Below are 17056 nucleotides of genomic sequence, written 5' to 3' on the forward strand. Positions count from 1 at the left end.
TCCGAAAACGCAACAATTGTTATAGATACCTGGCATCGTTTAAAACCGATCACCGAAAAGATCCTCCAATCAAAGGGGCTCTACAACTGCAGAAGTGCCGACTATCTCTACAATGATCTGATATCGAGTCAACCGACTGCATGTTATTGATTGTGAGAATTAAGAGCTGTGCTTTTAACTAGAAGTTGCGGGGTGATTTTCTTTCGAGTCTTTTTTTCATCGTTTATTCTTCACCCGCGAGAACTGACAGCTGTTTTTAAGCTTATTTTCTTTTCAGTTTAAGATACCTGTCAAACAATTATATATGCCCTGTGCGATGAACCGTACTCTGAAATGGGATTCACCTGCCATGATCTTAGAAATCATAATATCGACAAGTGGTTTCTATCCGATTTTTAAGTTTAGTGACAATTGTGTGATCTGATTTAGAAATCATTGAAACATACATCCAATGTCCTGTACAAGTCGTATGTCAGATAATATTGTACTTCTAAAAGGATGATAGAATTTGGGCAATGTGTGTCTTAACAAAGCTATGCTGGAATGTTCTCCGGCTGTAAGTCTTGATAAAATTTCAAACATGTTGTGTAATTAATGAACGTTTTGTTTATTATATATAATCAATAAGACATTTAACAAAATATTATTAAAACAACTAATTTGGTACAATATTTTTTTAGCACATGTCGAGGTTTTGATTAATTATAATGTTAATATCCGACGTGTCTTCAGATAGGCATGACATTTTATTCACTCAATTTCTAGAGTTCAGTTTAACCACTGGGATAAAATTATTAATTGATATTGTACTCATCCCAGACAATGGACTATCATCATTAAAAGGCTTTTATTTTATCCATTATGTTTAATTAAATGATTACTTATTTGTCCCATCCACAGATGTTTCACATTTCTCAGCTGTGAGTGGACCAACGACAACTAGAAATATTTGTGTATCATATATAGGGACATATGGGACACACATGGGTAAACCCAACCCCCCACCCCCCGCCCCTTCCCCTCCTTTCTATTTTCTATGTGGGGGCATGATAAATTAGTATTTACCTGAAAAAAATATTCATTAATTACAATGGCTCATCTAGTATATGTATATAAGTATAAAACTAGATGAATCATCGCTTGTTTGGAATATTAATCAATAAATGCAGTTTTTGGATGGGAACACTTAATTGGTGTTTATCTCATTTGCATAATTAATTCCGTAATTACCACAGGAAGTCCACGTAATTGCTATTAATTTTATATACTGTTATGAACATAGATGCAGCAATTATTTAATTGATATAAGTTTTTTGGGGGAAAAATTGCATATAGGCTGCAGTGAACATTGTTGGCTGCAACAGCTATGCAACAGAAACGTCACCCAATCCACATTAACGTACATATACATTACTACAACAAGTACTGTCTTTCTTAATTCAAACTAGAAATGTTGTAAGATATAAATGTACTGCTTCCATATAACAATTAGATATTTAAACAAGATGGCCATGGGTATGACTTTATCTGTACCCCCTCCCCCCCCCCGCCCCCCACCCCACCCCCAAATTTTCAAGTTGGAGGCAGTAAAATATTGAATCTCAAAATGCAGTTAAACCTAAATATCATTTAAAGCCATCAAATCCAGGCATTAAATGTTGATGGGGGTTGAAAATTAATTTTAATTTGTAATGTCTCTTTCTTAAATTTTCTTTTTTTAGAATGAAACTAGTCTGTACACCCGTAAGCAAAGTCTTTGTAAACATTGGCAGTACATGATGTTGACGATTCCTACATTATGAGACTGGTCAGACGAATGTCTCATGTATAGGAATTTTAATGACCAGTTTCCCTTATGACTGACCTTAATCAGAGACGACTAATTCTCATTAACATATACAGACTCGAACCAAATACCATCTTCTTTTTTATTGTGTGTCATTACGATAATCGGCCAATCAGCGAGGACATTACTGGTGAACAGCCTGTGACATCATCGGTAGACATATGTCCCCCAGCTGTGATCAGTGATATTAATTACTTATTATTTTTGACCCAATCTCTCCGATTCATGACAAACAAAGCAGTATTTAAGGCTTCATCAAATACAAACACCGGCAGCAGATAAAGCGTGTGATTTATGTGTAGATAAATATCGCAGAGAGGTCGCTCAGGAGATTCGTACATATCTCACGTTTATATGATTCCAAGTATATTATTAATTCTATTTTTCACATTTTCTAGTCGGAAAAAAATATCTGACCTTAAATACAACTTGACCTTATCAATATGGCGCATATATTAATTGAACTTAAATCAATAATGCTGAATATAGGTTAATATAGCCTTGGTACTCAAAATAATGTCTTTTATTGTGACCTTGACCTTTTATCGGAAATGGTAATTAATATTTACCTACAGGTATTGTAACAGTGAAAAGTATGTTTGTGTTTACACTATGTTTGCATCAATTTAGTGAAGTAGCCTTGACCATAAAGCATAATTAGCATGAATTGAACTTTACTTACAATAATGCTAAGCAACCTTGAACTTATTATAATAATTTGAAGTGACCTTGACCTTGTAACAATAATGTGAAATGACCATGACATTGTAACAATAATGTGACATGACCTTGATATTTTAGTAATAATATGAAGTGACCTTGACATTGTAACAATAATGTGAAGTGACCTTGACCTTATAACAATGATATGAAATGACCTTGACCTTGTAGTAATGATGTTAAGTGACCTTGACATTGTAACAATAATGTAAAATGACCTTGACCTTGTAGTAATAATGTGGAGTGACCTTGACATTGTAACAATAAACCGAATGCTTACCATATATATGTCTGTAGGAGTTTGAAGGTTTTTTGAAGGTTCATACATCAAGAAATCACGACCAGGTAGAAAGATTAAGAACAGGACTGGCCATTCATGACTATTAATTAGATCATATTAACATATATGGTGTTACATTATATATATATATAATAAATAGAATTCTGATTTATGGAACAAATTGTGATGAAAAAAGGAAACAGCTTCTTTAGGCACAGAAACCAGTCTAACCAGGCAAATGCATGGATAAACGGTATGACAGGACAACCTGACCAGAGATTTTGTAAGGTGACCATTGCATGGCTATACGGAATGACAGGACAACCTGACCACAGATTTTGTAGGGTGACCATTGCATCGCTATACGGAATGACAGGACAACCTGACCAGAGATTTTGTAGGGTGACCATTGCATGGCTATACGGTATGACAGGACAACCTGACCCGAGATTTTGTAGGGTGACCATTGCATGGCTATACGGAATGACAGGACAACCTGACCACAGATTTTGTAGGGTGACCATTGCATCGCTATACGGAATGACAGGACAACCTGACCACAGATTTTGTAGGGTGACCATTGCATCGCTATACGGAATGACAGGACAACCTGACCACAGATTTTGTAGGGTGACCATTGCATCGCTATACGGAATGACAGGACAACCTGACCAGAGATTTTGTAGGGTGACCATTGCATCGCTATACGGTATGACAGGACAACCTGAACAGAGATTTTGTAGGGTGACCATTGCATGGCTATACGGAATGACAGGACAACCTGACCAGAGATTTTGTAGGGTGACCATTGCATCGCTATACGGAATGACAGGACAACCTGACCACAGATTTTGTAGGGTGACCATTGCATCGCTATACGGTATGACAGGACAACCTGAACAGAGATTTTGTAGGGTGACCATTGCATGGCTATACGGAATGACAGGACAACCTGACCACAGATTTTGTAGGGTGACCATTGCATCGCTATACGGAATGACAGGACAACCTGACCAGAGATTTTGTAGGGTGACCATTGCATCGCTAATACGGAATGACAGGACAACCTGACCAGAGATTTTGTAGGGTGACCATTGCATCGCTATACGGAATGACAGGACAACCTGACCACAGATTTTGTAGGGTGACCATTGCATCGCTATACGGAATGACAGGACAACCTGACCAGAGATTTTGTAGGGTGACCATTGCATGGCTATACGGAATGACAGGACAACCTGACCAGAGATTTTGTAGGGTGACCATTGCATGGCTATAGGGTATGACAGGACAACCTGACCAGAGATTTTGTAGGGTGACCATTGCATGGCTATACGGTATGACAGGACAACCTGACCAGAGATTTTGTAGGGTGACCATTGCATGGCTATACGGTATGACAGGACAACCTGACCAGAGATTTTGTAGGGTGACCATTGCATGGCTATACGGTATGACAGGACAACCTGACCAGAGATTTTGTAGGGTGACCATTGCATGGCTATACGGTATGACAGGACAACCTGACCAGAGATTTTGTAGGGTGACCATTGCATCGCTATAGGGTATGACAGGACAACCTGACCAGAGATTTTGTAGGGTGACCATTGCATGGCTATACGGAATGACAGGACAACCTGACCAGAGATTTTGTAGGGTGACCATTGCATGGCTATACAGTATGTCAGGACAACCTGACCAGAGATTTTGTAGGGTGACCATTGCATGGCTATACGGAATGACAGGACAACCTGACCAGAGATTTTGTAGGGTGACCATTGCATGGCTATACGGTATGACAGGACAACCTGACCAGAGATTTTGTAGGGTGACCATTGCATGGCTATACGGAATGACAGGACAACCTGACCAGAGATTTTGTAGGGTGACCATTGCATGGCTATACGGTATGACAGGACAACCTGACCAGAGATTTTGTAGGGTGACCATTGCATCGCTATACGGAATGACAGGACAACCTGACCAGAGATTTTGTAGGGTGACCATTGCATGGCTATACGGAATGACAGGACAACCTGACCAGAGATTTTGTAGGGTGACCATTGCATCGCTATATGGAATGACAGGACACCCTGACCAGAGATTTTGTAGGGTGACCATTGCATCGCTATACAGAATGACAGGACAACCTGACCAGAGATTTTGTAGGGTGACCATTGCATGGATAAACGGTATGACAGGACAACCTGACCAGAGATTTTGTAGGGTGACCATTGCATGGCTATACGGAATGACAGGACAACCTGACCAGAGATTTTGTAGGGTGACCATTGCATGGCTATACGGTATGACAGGACAACCTGACCAGAGATTTTGTAGGGTGACCATTGCATGGCTATACGGTATGACAGGACAACCTGACCAGAGATTTTGTAGGGTGACCATTGCATCGCTATACGGAATGACAGGACAACCTGACCAGAGATTTTGTAGGGTGACCATTGCATGGCTATACGGTATGACAGGACAACCTGACCAGAGATTTTGTAGGGTGACCATTGCATGGCTATACAGTACGACAGGACAACCTGACCAGAGATTTTGTAGGGTGACCATTGCATGGCTATACGGTATGACAGGACAACCTGACCAGTGATTTTGTAGGGTGACCATTGCATGGCTATACAGTATGACAGGACAACCTGACCAGAGATTTTGTAGGGTGACCATTGCATGGATATACGGTATGACAGGACACTCTGACCAGAGATTTTGTAGGGTGACCATTGCATGGCTATACGGTATGACAGGACAACCTGACCAGAGATTTTGTAGGGTGACCATTGCATGGCTATACGGTATGACAGGACAACCTGACCAGAGATTTTGTAGGGTGACCATTGCATGGCTATACGGAATGACAGGACAACCTGACCAGAGATTTTGTAGGGTGACCATTGCATGGCTATACGGTATGACAGGACAACCTGACCAGAGATTTTGTGTCCATTGTATTATATGCCCCAGATATTTTTAACAAGTTGGCATAAAACTATGTCACAAGATATCGAGAATAAACCTCAAAACTGCATGAGACATTAATGTATCTAATATATACAGGTATATGACGGTAGAGCGGGTGACAGATATTTATTTGTTTTAATACCTCTAGCAAAAAATCTTGGAATTTCTCATCTCGGTATTTGTTTTGTTTCATGCATTTCTGAATATGTCTAGCCACAAAGTGAACTCTTTCCGCAATTGTCCGAAAGTGATGAAGAACGTTTTATATATTTTTTCCCTCGATTGAGATATCACGGGTTGATAAGCCCATCATACATTTACGCTGTCGTTAAAATCGCTCACAGGCCAGGTAGGGTCGTAAAGCATTGATTTCTGTTCCAGTTATAAATTTCGTTATCCCTGCAAAGTCCTTTGATCACTTAGATGGCTAAGAGTTGTCATTTTCACTTACTTTCACATAAAACTCCAAATATTTGACATTCCATTAAACACAATATGTCCGTCGATTTGAACATCTTTGTTGTACGTACAGCTGATTAAACTCAACATTTGAAGATGAGTCAGTTCGGTACGAATCTCTTTCAGAGGAGAGAACAAAGTCGCGAAATCAACATTTTCATGTAACCTTTTAACATATATACATATCAAATCGACCCAATTATCAGAATTAAGTCCCCTGCAACTCGAAGGGATTTTCAACAGATGGTTTGTTTTGCAAATGTTGATTTTTCAGTTTGAATCATGTCAATTGCCTTAATTGAAACAGATTTTTGAAGAGCAATGTCATCCAATACATTTAAAGAAACAGATTTTTGAAGAGTAGCGTCAATTTCATAATGTTGATATTTTGGCTTAATAACATGTCATGTATTTATTCAACTGTCAGAGATTTGACCACCGGCCTGAGAAAGGACAAACAGGTATTAAAAACATTCTATTGTAATGACCAAATGACCATAGCCTCACCTTAGCTGGACTGTGAACGACTACTGTCCACGGAACTCAGTCGGGGTCTTCTATGTCAAGTAGGAACATGGTCAATCACAAGGTTGACCACAGACTGGACAATACTGATCATTTTAGGAACAATACCTGTGCTATTCAATGAACAATAGCCGGACATAAACCTGACATTGCTCATCAAAAAATATTCCTTCAGTGTTTGTCTCACGTTTAGAGTTCCCCTCTTTGACCATTGTCCAGAGGCTTAGTCCTGTCCAGTCATGATACGGTCTTAGCGGCCTTTGCTGTTGTGATTGCGGATATATTAGAAGCTCTTCACAATTATTAACGATATTAGTTATCACGATTGGAATGTTCAATGAAATTGATATCAAAACAAGCTAAACAAATTACCTTTCAACAAAAATCTATGTGTCTTACTGTTTTGTACAGGTTGTGTGACACATCTATATAAAATGACCGATTAATCATCTCTCATCGTTATTGAGTATAAAATCAAATTAAAAAAAATTAATTTCAAAATATATAAAAATTTTCTCTATTAGTAATTCATTATAATAATTTATTGTTATCATTATGCATATACGAAAGATAATTATACTTTTCATGGATGTTTGGAAATCTTCACTCTCAAACCAGAATTATATTATTAAATCTCTAAAAATATAAATTCAACGATAAATACCACAAAAATGTTGATATGACCTATAAAATCGAAATGAGAGTGTTTTTTATGACTTAATCACCATGGTTACGAAAACTGGTGTTGAGTCATTCATATTTAGAATGTCAATTAGGTCACAAAGAGGATATGACAGTGCAATTAATTGGTGACAATTATTCCATGACATTACAGAGCTATATCAGCTATATTTATCAGAAGATGAAATAACTAAAAAAAAAAAAAAAAAAATTTGAATCAAAGACAAAAAAAATCACAATGACAGAAAAAATATTTAACCAAAACTTTCAGATTTAAGGTGAAAATATGATAATGCATGTGCATATTGTACATGTAATAAAAAAATCAATAACGAAAAAGTCCGACTTTTGAAAAAGAAAGATATTTTAGTGAAATTGAAAAAAGATAAAAAAAAAAAACAGAGAGAGAGAGAGGGGGAGAGAGAGAGAGAGAGAGAGAGAGAGAGAGAGAGAAAATTTCTCATAAATCACTTCTCTCATAAATTTCCATGGTTCTAGTTGACCATTGGTTTTAAATGTCGAAGACAAATAACGGCCATATTGGTCATCATTAAAATGACATGCTCTGTCCACAGTATTGTCCATGAAGAATGGAACCTGATGGTCAACGATCTTCAAACATGCTTCAACACAGAGAAGATGAGCTTGACCGAAACTCTTAACCACTGAGAAGATGAGCTTGACCGAAACTATAGAATGGACAGAGACCCATAATGACCGCTGACCAGATAAGATCATAGTGGAATGCTTGAAGGGATCTAAACTTAAGAGTCAAGATGCTCTTGAAAACACGAATGAACACTAAAACTTGGGATATCAAAATGCCACCATTATTTAATTGTACTTTAGGACAGGACATCTTCTTCATGAGTCATAAAGGGATTCAACCCTCGCGTCTGTCCTTAAAATCTCCAGGGCCTGGATGACACTATACAAATACTCTTCAAACTTTTTATCTTGTTTAAAAACTTAAAAAGGGGTCAGCAGTGTAGCTCAGTTGGAAGGACAATGGCTGGAGTTTCCTCCAACCCTAACATCAAACTCTTACATTCTGACTCCGCATAAATGTCTTGTGTATATATGACTAGCACAAGTTCCCTGAACATGACATCAGATTGTCTTAGCGGCATTCTTAAGAATAATATCAAGTGAAATGTCCAAGCCTACGAATCATGTGTGAACACCTAGATGAAAATATGATAAATGTCCTATAGGCTAATGGTGTCATTGAACTCCCGATAGGAATTTATGTATCCCACAACTCTAAACTCTACAGCGTTTTTTTTTTTATGATGAAAAAGCACTACAAAAAAAATTCTGCGGCTTGTGCTGGGACATTACAATAAATTTTTAGCACAGCATGGTAGCCACCAGCAACTACATTGTTCCTTTCATAAAATATTACATGATTTAATGGTTAATCTGTTTAGAATATTTTCTCATTCCAACAAAACATTTTTTTTATATATAATATACTTTTTAAAATGGTTGACCTGATTTGGCACAAGTCATTTTGATTAATCGGAAAGGTTGAAAATGTGCTAAATTATTAAGAAAACCCTATTGTACTTTAGACATCAGAGGTAAATATGTACAGCACCAGGTTATGGAAATCTCGGACAATTTCTCAGAGATGAAAATAAATAACTTGTACCGTTAATATCTCCTGGCACCGAGTCAAAACCAAACATCAATTAAATGAAAATATCTTGAAAGAAGCGACTCCTCCTTCTTTCCAAATAAAGCGTTCGTAATTAAAATTATTTCAATTTTGAAAATAATAAAGATTTTATGGGAAGGGAAGATTAGTCCTTTTTTCATAAGAAGACAAAAAGAAACAGATTTCTAACAAATGTACATGAATACTTTTTAATACAGGATTGAATGATGAACACTGTGTAAAGAAATGTAAATAATAAAGATAAAAACACAATGACTACTTCTTGATTTAATATTTAAATAGACACCATAGTAATTTAAAGGTCTTCAATGGCAATAACAGTATTTTAATATCTTCACATCAAGATACGCTATAACGGTAATTGAAATTTATTGAAAGAATAAGATTACCATTCTACGTGTCTTGAGGTATAAATACCGATTTTGACCAAATAAGCAAGTTAAAAAGACAATTTCCATTTTTAGCAGAAGTGGAGAAAATGTAGTGACCAGACTAGGGTTCGAACCTCACACCTCTGAACATAATAGCGCTACCAATTTTTGTCACTTTCTTTCTCCAAGCTCCTCCAAGTGACATCAAAGCACCTTCCTTAAAGTCAAAGAAAAATGCAACTGCTGCATCCCCAACACTATTTATGCAACAAGAAAGAAGAAAATGTAGCTGCCAGAACACAGCTTGAACCCATGACCTGCGAAGACTTGCCAGATGCACTTAACCACTTGTACCTGGTCACTGATGATTGGTCCAGTTCGGTCCACTAAGGAGCTATCGCTGAGCTTCAAGTCATTGATGATCAAACCAGTACAATTCCACTACAAGTGTTTACTGGGGGAAATACGGTACAATGTCAATAGACAATGTAACATTAGGCATGCAGATAAATTAGGAGACAAAATCTCATGACATTGCACTGGCCTGCACTCGCCTCTATCTAGTAAACGCCCCGCCCCCTCTTATTTCTAGTGGTGATGACAATTCTATCGTTATAGGTCTCGAGGTGTAATTACATATCTAATAAAATTACACCTGGTCGGATAACAATGGGGCGAGCGACCCTTCGCTAAATCTATTTGGCTAGATAATATCCCACCAATGGTAGGTATTCTTTATTTGTTTGTAAAACAGCCTTCGTATTGTGACAGGAAAGATGGCTCTTGAAGACAGTTCATCCCCCTCCTCAATCGCTCTTCAGACAGCCAAAGAAAGGTGTATTTACACGAATGCTGTGACACCCATTCATGGCCCATTGAATGCCAGCGGGTTGTATTTTTATTTTGTACATGCGTTTCTATTCCTCAATAATGTCTATCACTCAAGACTATGAATGGTTAAGAGTGCTTCAACTCATGTCGTTTTTAGACGGGGCTTCATTCTAAACATTCCTGACAGTTTGTTTGGTTTCTATTTTTCAATTAAATTTGTAAAAGATAATAAAAAAATTTCGTTATTATTACAGTGATTTAGATAAAATTGTTGATTCTCTCCCCTGAAATGTTAGTTATTGTTACTCTACAGCATAATGCTTCATTTGATTTGGTTTTAACAGTTTAACGTCCTGTTAACAGCCAGGGTCATTTAATGTTTCATTCAAGTAAAATTTAATGATAAAGAAGATACACTTGATTGAAAAAGGTAGAAAAGTAAGAAAGAAGATCATGTGAATGTAGAAAGCAAGAATGAAATAAAGTTTTATTAAGAAAAAAAACCATTTGAAATCCAGCAACTGTTACATAATAAATGAACAGGAAGATTCAGAGGTAAAAGAAAAAATGGTATTCAAAACACCCTCAAAGATACATTTGAAGTATTCTAATTCAAAGGCTAGAACAGTTCATTGTGAAATTTCAGGGATGTACAAGATGCTCGTGGAAGGTTCAAACTTCTCAAAGAATAATATAAAAAATCAAATACTACAACAATTGCAGAAAATATTGATTTAATAATAACTAACATTTAGAAAATTGTTCAGGAATTGTTTACAGTAATAGTTTGTCATATTTTAAGCAGACACAGATATCTTATACAAGTCTTTACATTACAAATGAAATCATTTCAATTGCAACAATCGTTACAGAAATATTTGCACCTGCTGACTCGGGGCAATTAGGGGAACACCATACCTGGGCGTAATGTTCGCCACAATAAAGACACTCGCTCACATTAACACTATCTCAGACACTCAGGTTACCATTAACCAACCTCTAACGGCCAAACCTTTATTGCTTTGAAACGAGAAAGACTAGACAGTTCAACAGATAATCTCGTTACTGTCAAAATCTTATTATTAATTATCTACAGATGAGAATTTTGTTTTTTTCAAATTGAATAGAAATTAAAACGTATTTAATTGTAATTTAGGATGTTGGTGAAAATCATTAGAACTACAGAGACAGTGGTCAAATATTAAAGGGAGTTCATTGGTCGATTTTGAGTCATTATGTGACCATGAATACATTTTGATGCTGTTAAAATCTTGTGTGTTAATAAGTATTGCTGTATCATCCCATGTCATGCTGTATATTCTATGTTTATATTATAATCAATGACATTTAAGTTATGTCAGTTTTCAATGGAGCACCTGGAGAAAAGCTGTCTCATGTGAGTTTACTGGTTGTGGGCTTCTGAAAGATCGTTAGCAACACATTAACCACTGAGCCACTTGTAACAACCCCAATATATTCTATTCAGATAATCTTAATTATTAAATTAGCTATGATGATTATGATTTATTTCAGATAGCTAATCAAAGACAGACCTCGATGACAAATTAGGCTATGAAGAATTAAAGATAGTGTTTTTTCAATTGATGAAAATTTTACAATAATCAATCATATAACAGTAATTTCCAATAAAATTTCTCCATATAAAGAAACTAGCTTTCTTTTTTTTTCCTGACTTGGTTTATTTTTTTCTTTTGGGAGGAGGATCAACGCTTTAAAATTTTTTCATGGAACCTTCATAATATTTATATATATAACACTTCTGAATGAAAATTGGTTCAGTAGCTATATTTAAATTTCCGGAAGTGAAACCACAACATATGGCAGAGTTGTCCATACCAGCTCATGCTCATCCCACAACTTTTAATTATCTTCAAATGAATGAGTGATAAAACTCATCAGTTTGGAAAACCAAACTTTAAATACTACAACAATATACTGTACCTGAATGAACTCGGAAATAGATAAAGGCAACGGAAGACCCCCAACAACACCTCATGGTGACCCTTTGTGCAGGCCCCCATATAAGGGCATGGCTTGCGGAGGCGATATAGATACACTCACGGAAGAGCTTTGTTTTGTTTTGGCATGATGTGACGATATTTGCCTGTCATTTTCGTATAGGAATTTTACATGGAGGCCTACGTATATTCTTATAAGCATGAAATAGGTGTTCATGATTCGACTTATGTTTTCTACTAATCATGCAAGGATCGATAGAGCATAGCTTTGTTTGTGTGTTTACTCAAGTGTCACACAATTAACCACGAAGAAAAGACGCGGAAAAACACCCCCTTACTGTCAGAAATGAACATTATCCTTTATTTTGGTCATTCCTCTTGCTCATAACATTGTACTCATTGTAAGCTGTCCATTTGCAGGAACAATTTTATTGAAAGTTTAAAATATTCTAATGGCTATTCAATGAACCGGTGTACTCGAAAAATCACATCTTCATAAAATGGCGGTACTTTTAAATGATGTTGATATCTTAACATCTGTTTTTATATCAAGATGTATCTGAGTTGGTTAACATAAAGTCTTTTATGTATTTTAAATACTTTTTCTCGTACTTAAATGGTCCATTCATCATCATCATGCAGCCTTTGTTAAAATCTCCATTAAGATTTAAAAATTCCATTAAATTTTTTAAGTTCATTGGCTGTCACAGTGTATTTGAATAATGGACAAAAAATAGTTTGATAACATTTTCTTTTCTGTAAATTGTACAATACATGGGTTTATTGTTAAAAAATGGAAATATTTATAAAATAAAGCAATAAAAAATTTATTAAAAATAATTTAATTTCATTATCAACAAATTATTTTAAAGAACAGTTTTTACTGCAAAATAAAATATTTTTTTCTTAATTACTTCTTATTTTCTTTTTTAAGTATATATATTTACAAGTATAAACAATGGAATGCACATGAGAAAAAAGTTTGAACTAAATGTTTATGGTTCAAATAGATACATGAAATATTTACTATTACTGTCAGTTTTGATCAATTAATCAATTTCAATCTTGAAATTTACCCTAATAACTGAAATGTATGAAAAGGTGTTTCTTCAATTGTATTTTGCAATTTTTTTGAAAATATTTAAAAAATAATAATGCTTATTTTTTTAACAATGAAAAATGTGGAATTTTTGTTTTCTTGTAAATGCTTATCAAAGTTAATAACTTATAATTGTTAATAAAAAAAGAAGACAACATGTTAATAAGTAACAGAACAAATTTATAGACCTCACACAAATTTTTATGTAGGTAAATAAAAATATTTGTAAATGCAGCTAATAAATAACACGGATGATCTCAATCTTTTCTCATTTTTGCTCCTTTGTTGAAGTACATAAATACACTTTTTGAAATTGCAACCTCATTAGCGATGAACATGTACCTAAACACTCTATATGCAGTGCCCCCTATGGGTCATACATTGAACAAATTCCGCTAAATCGAGATCTTATCGCTATCAGTGGCTATCCATTGAAAGCCTGCTCCGCATGACTCGCGCTCATAACTTCGAATGGATGACATGGAAGGAGTCCGAATTACCTTTGTGATGATTCAGGCTGAATTTTTTACTCGGCATGATATTCAACTTTTACACCTTTACTTCGACTCTCACACCATCGCATGCTTCAGTACCTCATCCTTGCGGAGAGTGACGATCCAATCGGTATTCAATTATATGAAAACAATAGTGTATCACCCTGCCTGTGGTGGACTGCGACTGTACGCGATGAACTTATATCGGACCGGAGAGAACAATTAAATATTGTTGTGGGTGTATTGGTTACTCGGTGGGAAATATTCCCGTTAAAACTTGTCAACTGCTAAAACAAATGAGACACATTAAGATACGATCATTGATAACAAAAGTACAAGTATGAATGGGGGAGTAGTAACTGACAGGTTGATTCATATTCTGAATGAGAAAATAGTTTCACATACATCTAGGATTAATCCCTTCCTATTTCCTTAGTAAAACACAAGGTTGTTGTTTATTTTTTGTCTAAAAATAATAGAAAACAACAACATCAACAGAATATTTATATATTTACATCCTCCAGTTGGTAAATAAAATGTCATTTATAAAAGACTGACATCATCTAATGATGTTGCACTTGACAACACTTTCACATTTTTTATTCTATTTTTCTGAACTTTTGTTTTTGTACATTTAGGGGCCATAGTGGCTAAGTGGTTAGGGTATCTCAACATATACCTAGGGTAACCACTATCCTCTTTGTCTTTGGTTACGAAATGGAAAATTAAACCAAAGTGAAACATGAGGCATTAATGTTTGCCACTATAAGTACTAACAATAGGTCAATGCTTTTTCTTTGGAAACTCTTATTTTCCTGCACATCTCCTAGCCTAGCATTTCCTTAATTAAACCACTGTGGCTGGTAACAAAAATTTTAAAAAATAAAACAAAATAATGACCAAAGATACAGCATGAAACTTTCATATACATTAATGTACATGTATTTGCAATTTCAAAAGAAAAGAATTGGAAATGAAAGTTACAATTAACACATTGAAGGAGTAATATAATTAAGTTTGCACAATTTTTAATATAGAATATTAATAAATGTCATTTTAAATTTTCGTTTTTCATTGATGTGATATATTTTTTCTAGGGATAAAAGTAGAAAGAAACTATGAATGGATGGTGAACATTAATATGATTAATAGGGTTCTGATTCATATACATAGAAAACAATGGTTTTATGTTAATTTTCATGATTCATAATTGGTGTATTCAGAAGCAGTAAAGGTCATATTTGTGTAGCATGCAAATGTGGCCAATCAAAGATGTATATTATTATCATACAACAAGAGAAATTACGTCACAAACGAGTGAACTTGTGAAATTAGGTCATAAATCAAAGGAAGGACAGAGTGAAGCAGGGACAGATAAGAATATACCGGTAGATTAGATCTATCAAAACTGTCAGGACAGATCTGTTCATGAAAAAGTGGTTTTCAGGTTATAAAAAGTGAAAAAAAAAGAGAAAATAAATGAAAAATTATTTTGGAAAAAAAAAAGATCTCTTAGATATTTAAATTTTGGACGACAAAACAGATTGTTCTTTATTATGTCATAGAAAGAAATGTTATGAAATAAATCCAAATAAGGGTTGCATTACATTTTAGATAAAAGAAATATTTCTCTTCTCATTAAATTCTTAAAAAATATTTATTCAGCAAATGCAAAGGATGCAATTTTCAAAGATTCCCAGAAGCCATAAATATAACATGGGTTTACTATTATAATGCCCTCCCCCCACCCTTTCCCCAATCTTTACTGGTGAGAAGAGTTAAGGAGATCTCCTGGATAAAGCAGAAAACAGCAATGGACAAGAAAGCATTTCTTAAATGCCTCATTCAATGACACAAAATAAATCACTTATGAATTGGATCAAATTCAAATTTCTTGATTTCCATTATGAATTAAGTTCTTCTCAACCACATATCTATGCTACTTAGATACATAAGATGTTAAGATAATGGTGTGTTTGATATGATAAGTGTATACTGTGGTATACAGCTAAGGATTATCTCCAGCATCAGTACCCTGGGGATTTGTGTGGCCTAAGTCTTATCTAAACCAATGGACTGGAGACTTGTGCTCAGGCTATCACTAGCCCCTTATCAGGGATGCCTAATTTGCCATCAATGAGCAAATAATTAGTGATAATTAATTGGGTACTCTGGTTTCTGTGGTGGTCCTGTGTTGGTTTAATTGGTCAATCTATAGACATACAGGCACTTTGATGGGCTTTATTGGGTCACATAATGTCACGTAATGTTACATTGTCAGGGTTCACAAGAGGTGCCACCTGTCAGGAATTAAACAAACCACTCAATATTTTCATTTCAGGTTTGAAAATAAATATTTGGACACTAGAATATCACATGATATCATTATGCCAGGAAATCAGTTATTATAAGGAAGCAAAAATGGATATCTGTTTGGGTATTTGTTCATTCAAAGTGAATCTATTTCATCCAATAATAATCTTATATCTAAAAAAGCATGAGATACAGAAAATGCAATTACAAAGTCATATTTTAGAACAAAATTTCTGAAGAAAAAATTTTGTAAATTAAAGCAAGATGAACTAACTTTTACTTTTCCCACTTTATAAATGTGAAAGAAAATACTTTCTTTGAAAAAACTCAAACAATTCAACAAAAAGTTTAATCCTGCATGCAGATTAAATTTGAGAATTTTTTAAGAATTTTCAAAATTTTGTACAGTAATAAATGAAAAGGTGCAAAAAATAAAATGCATTATCTTACATAGATCAAAATATAAGATTTCACTGAGTTTGAATTTTTTCAGCATTTTATTAGAATTAATACGAAAAGTTCTCAAGGAAAAACTCTTCTCTTAATTTGAGATAAATTGGTAATATTTTCTTAGCCCCTGGAATCTAAACCGTCTGCTAGTGCTAAAGGCCCTGAAACTGTACGAGTTATTTTGCTGCCGTAATAAGGTTGGTCTGCAGATGATTAACAACAAGTGGTATAACGGGGATTGTCGACGACGTTATCACACCGAACGATTTTTTCGGTGAATATGTAATAACTTTTACATTAAGTGAAGATATCTTCCCATGGTCTCCAATTTTTCTACATCTT

At 35.1% G+C, this 17056-nt stretch overlaps 1 protein-coding gene across 1 annotated transcript in view; it reads right to left on the bottom strand.

The window, feature by feature from the left end:
* The window catches only part of LOC138319110 (histone-lysine N-methyltransferase MECOM-like), a 112825-nt gene that overhangs the window by 23653 nt on the left and 72116 nt on the right, over positions 1-17056 (bottom strand). The gene's annotated exons all lie outside the window — the stretch shown is intronic.

Source organism: Argopecten irradians, chromosome 1 (genome assembly GCF_041381155.1).
Source record: "Argopecten irradians isolate NY chromosome 1, Ai_NY, whole genome shotgun sequence".
NCBI lineage: Eukaryota > Metazoa > Mollusca > Bivalvia > Pectinida > Pectinidae > Argopecten > Argopecten irradians.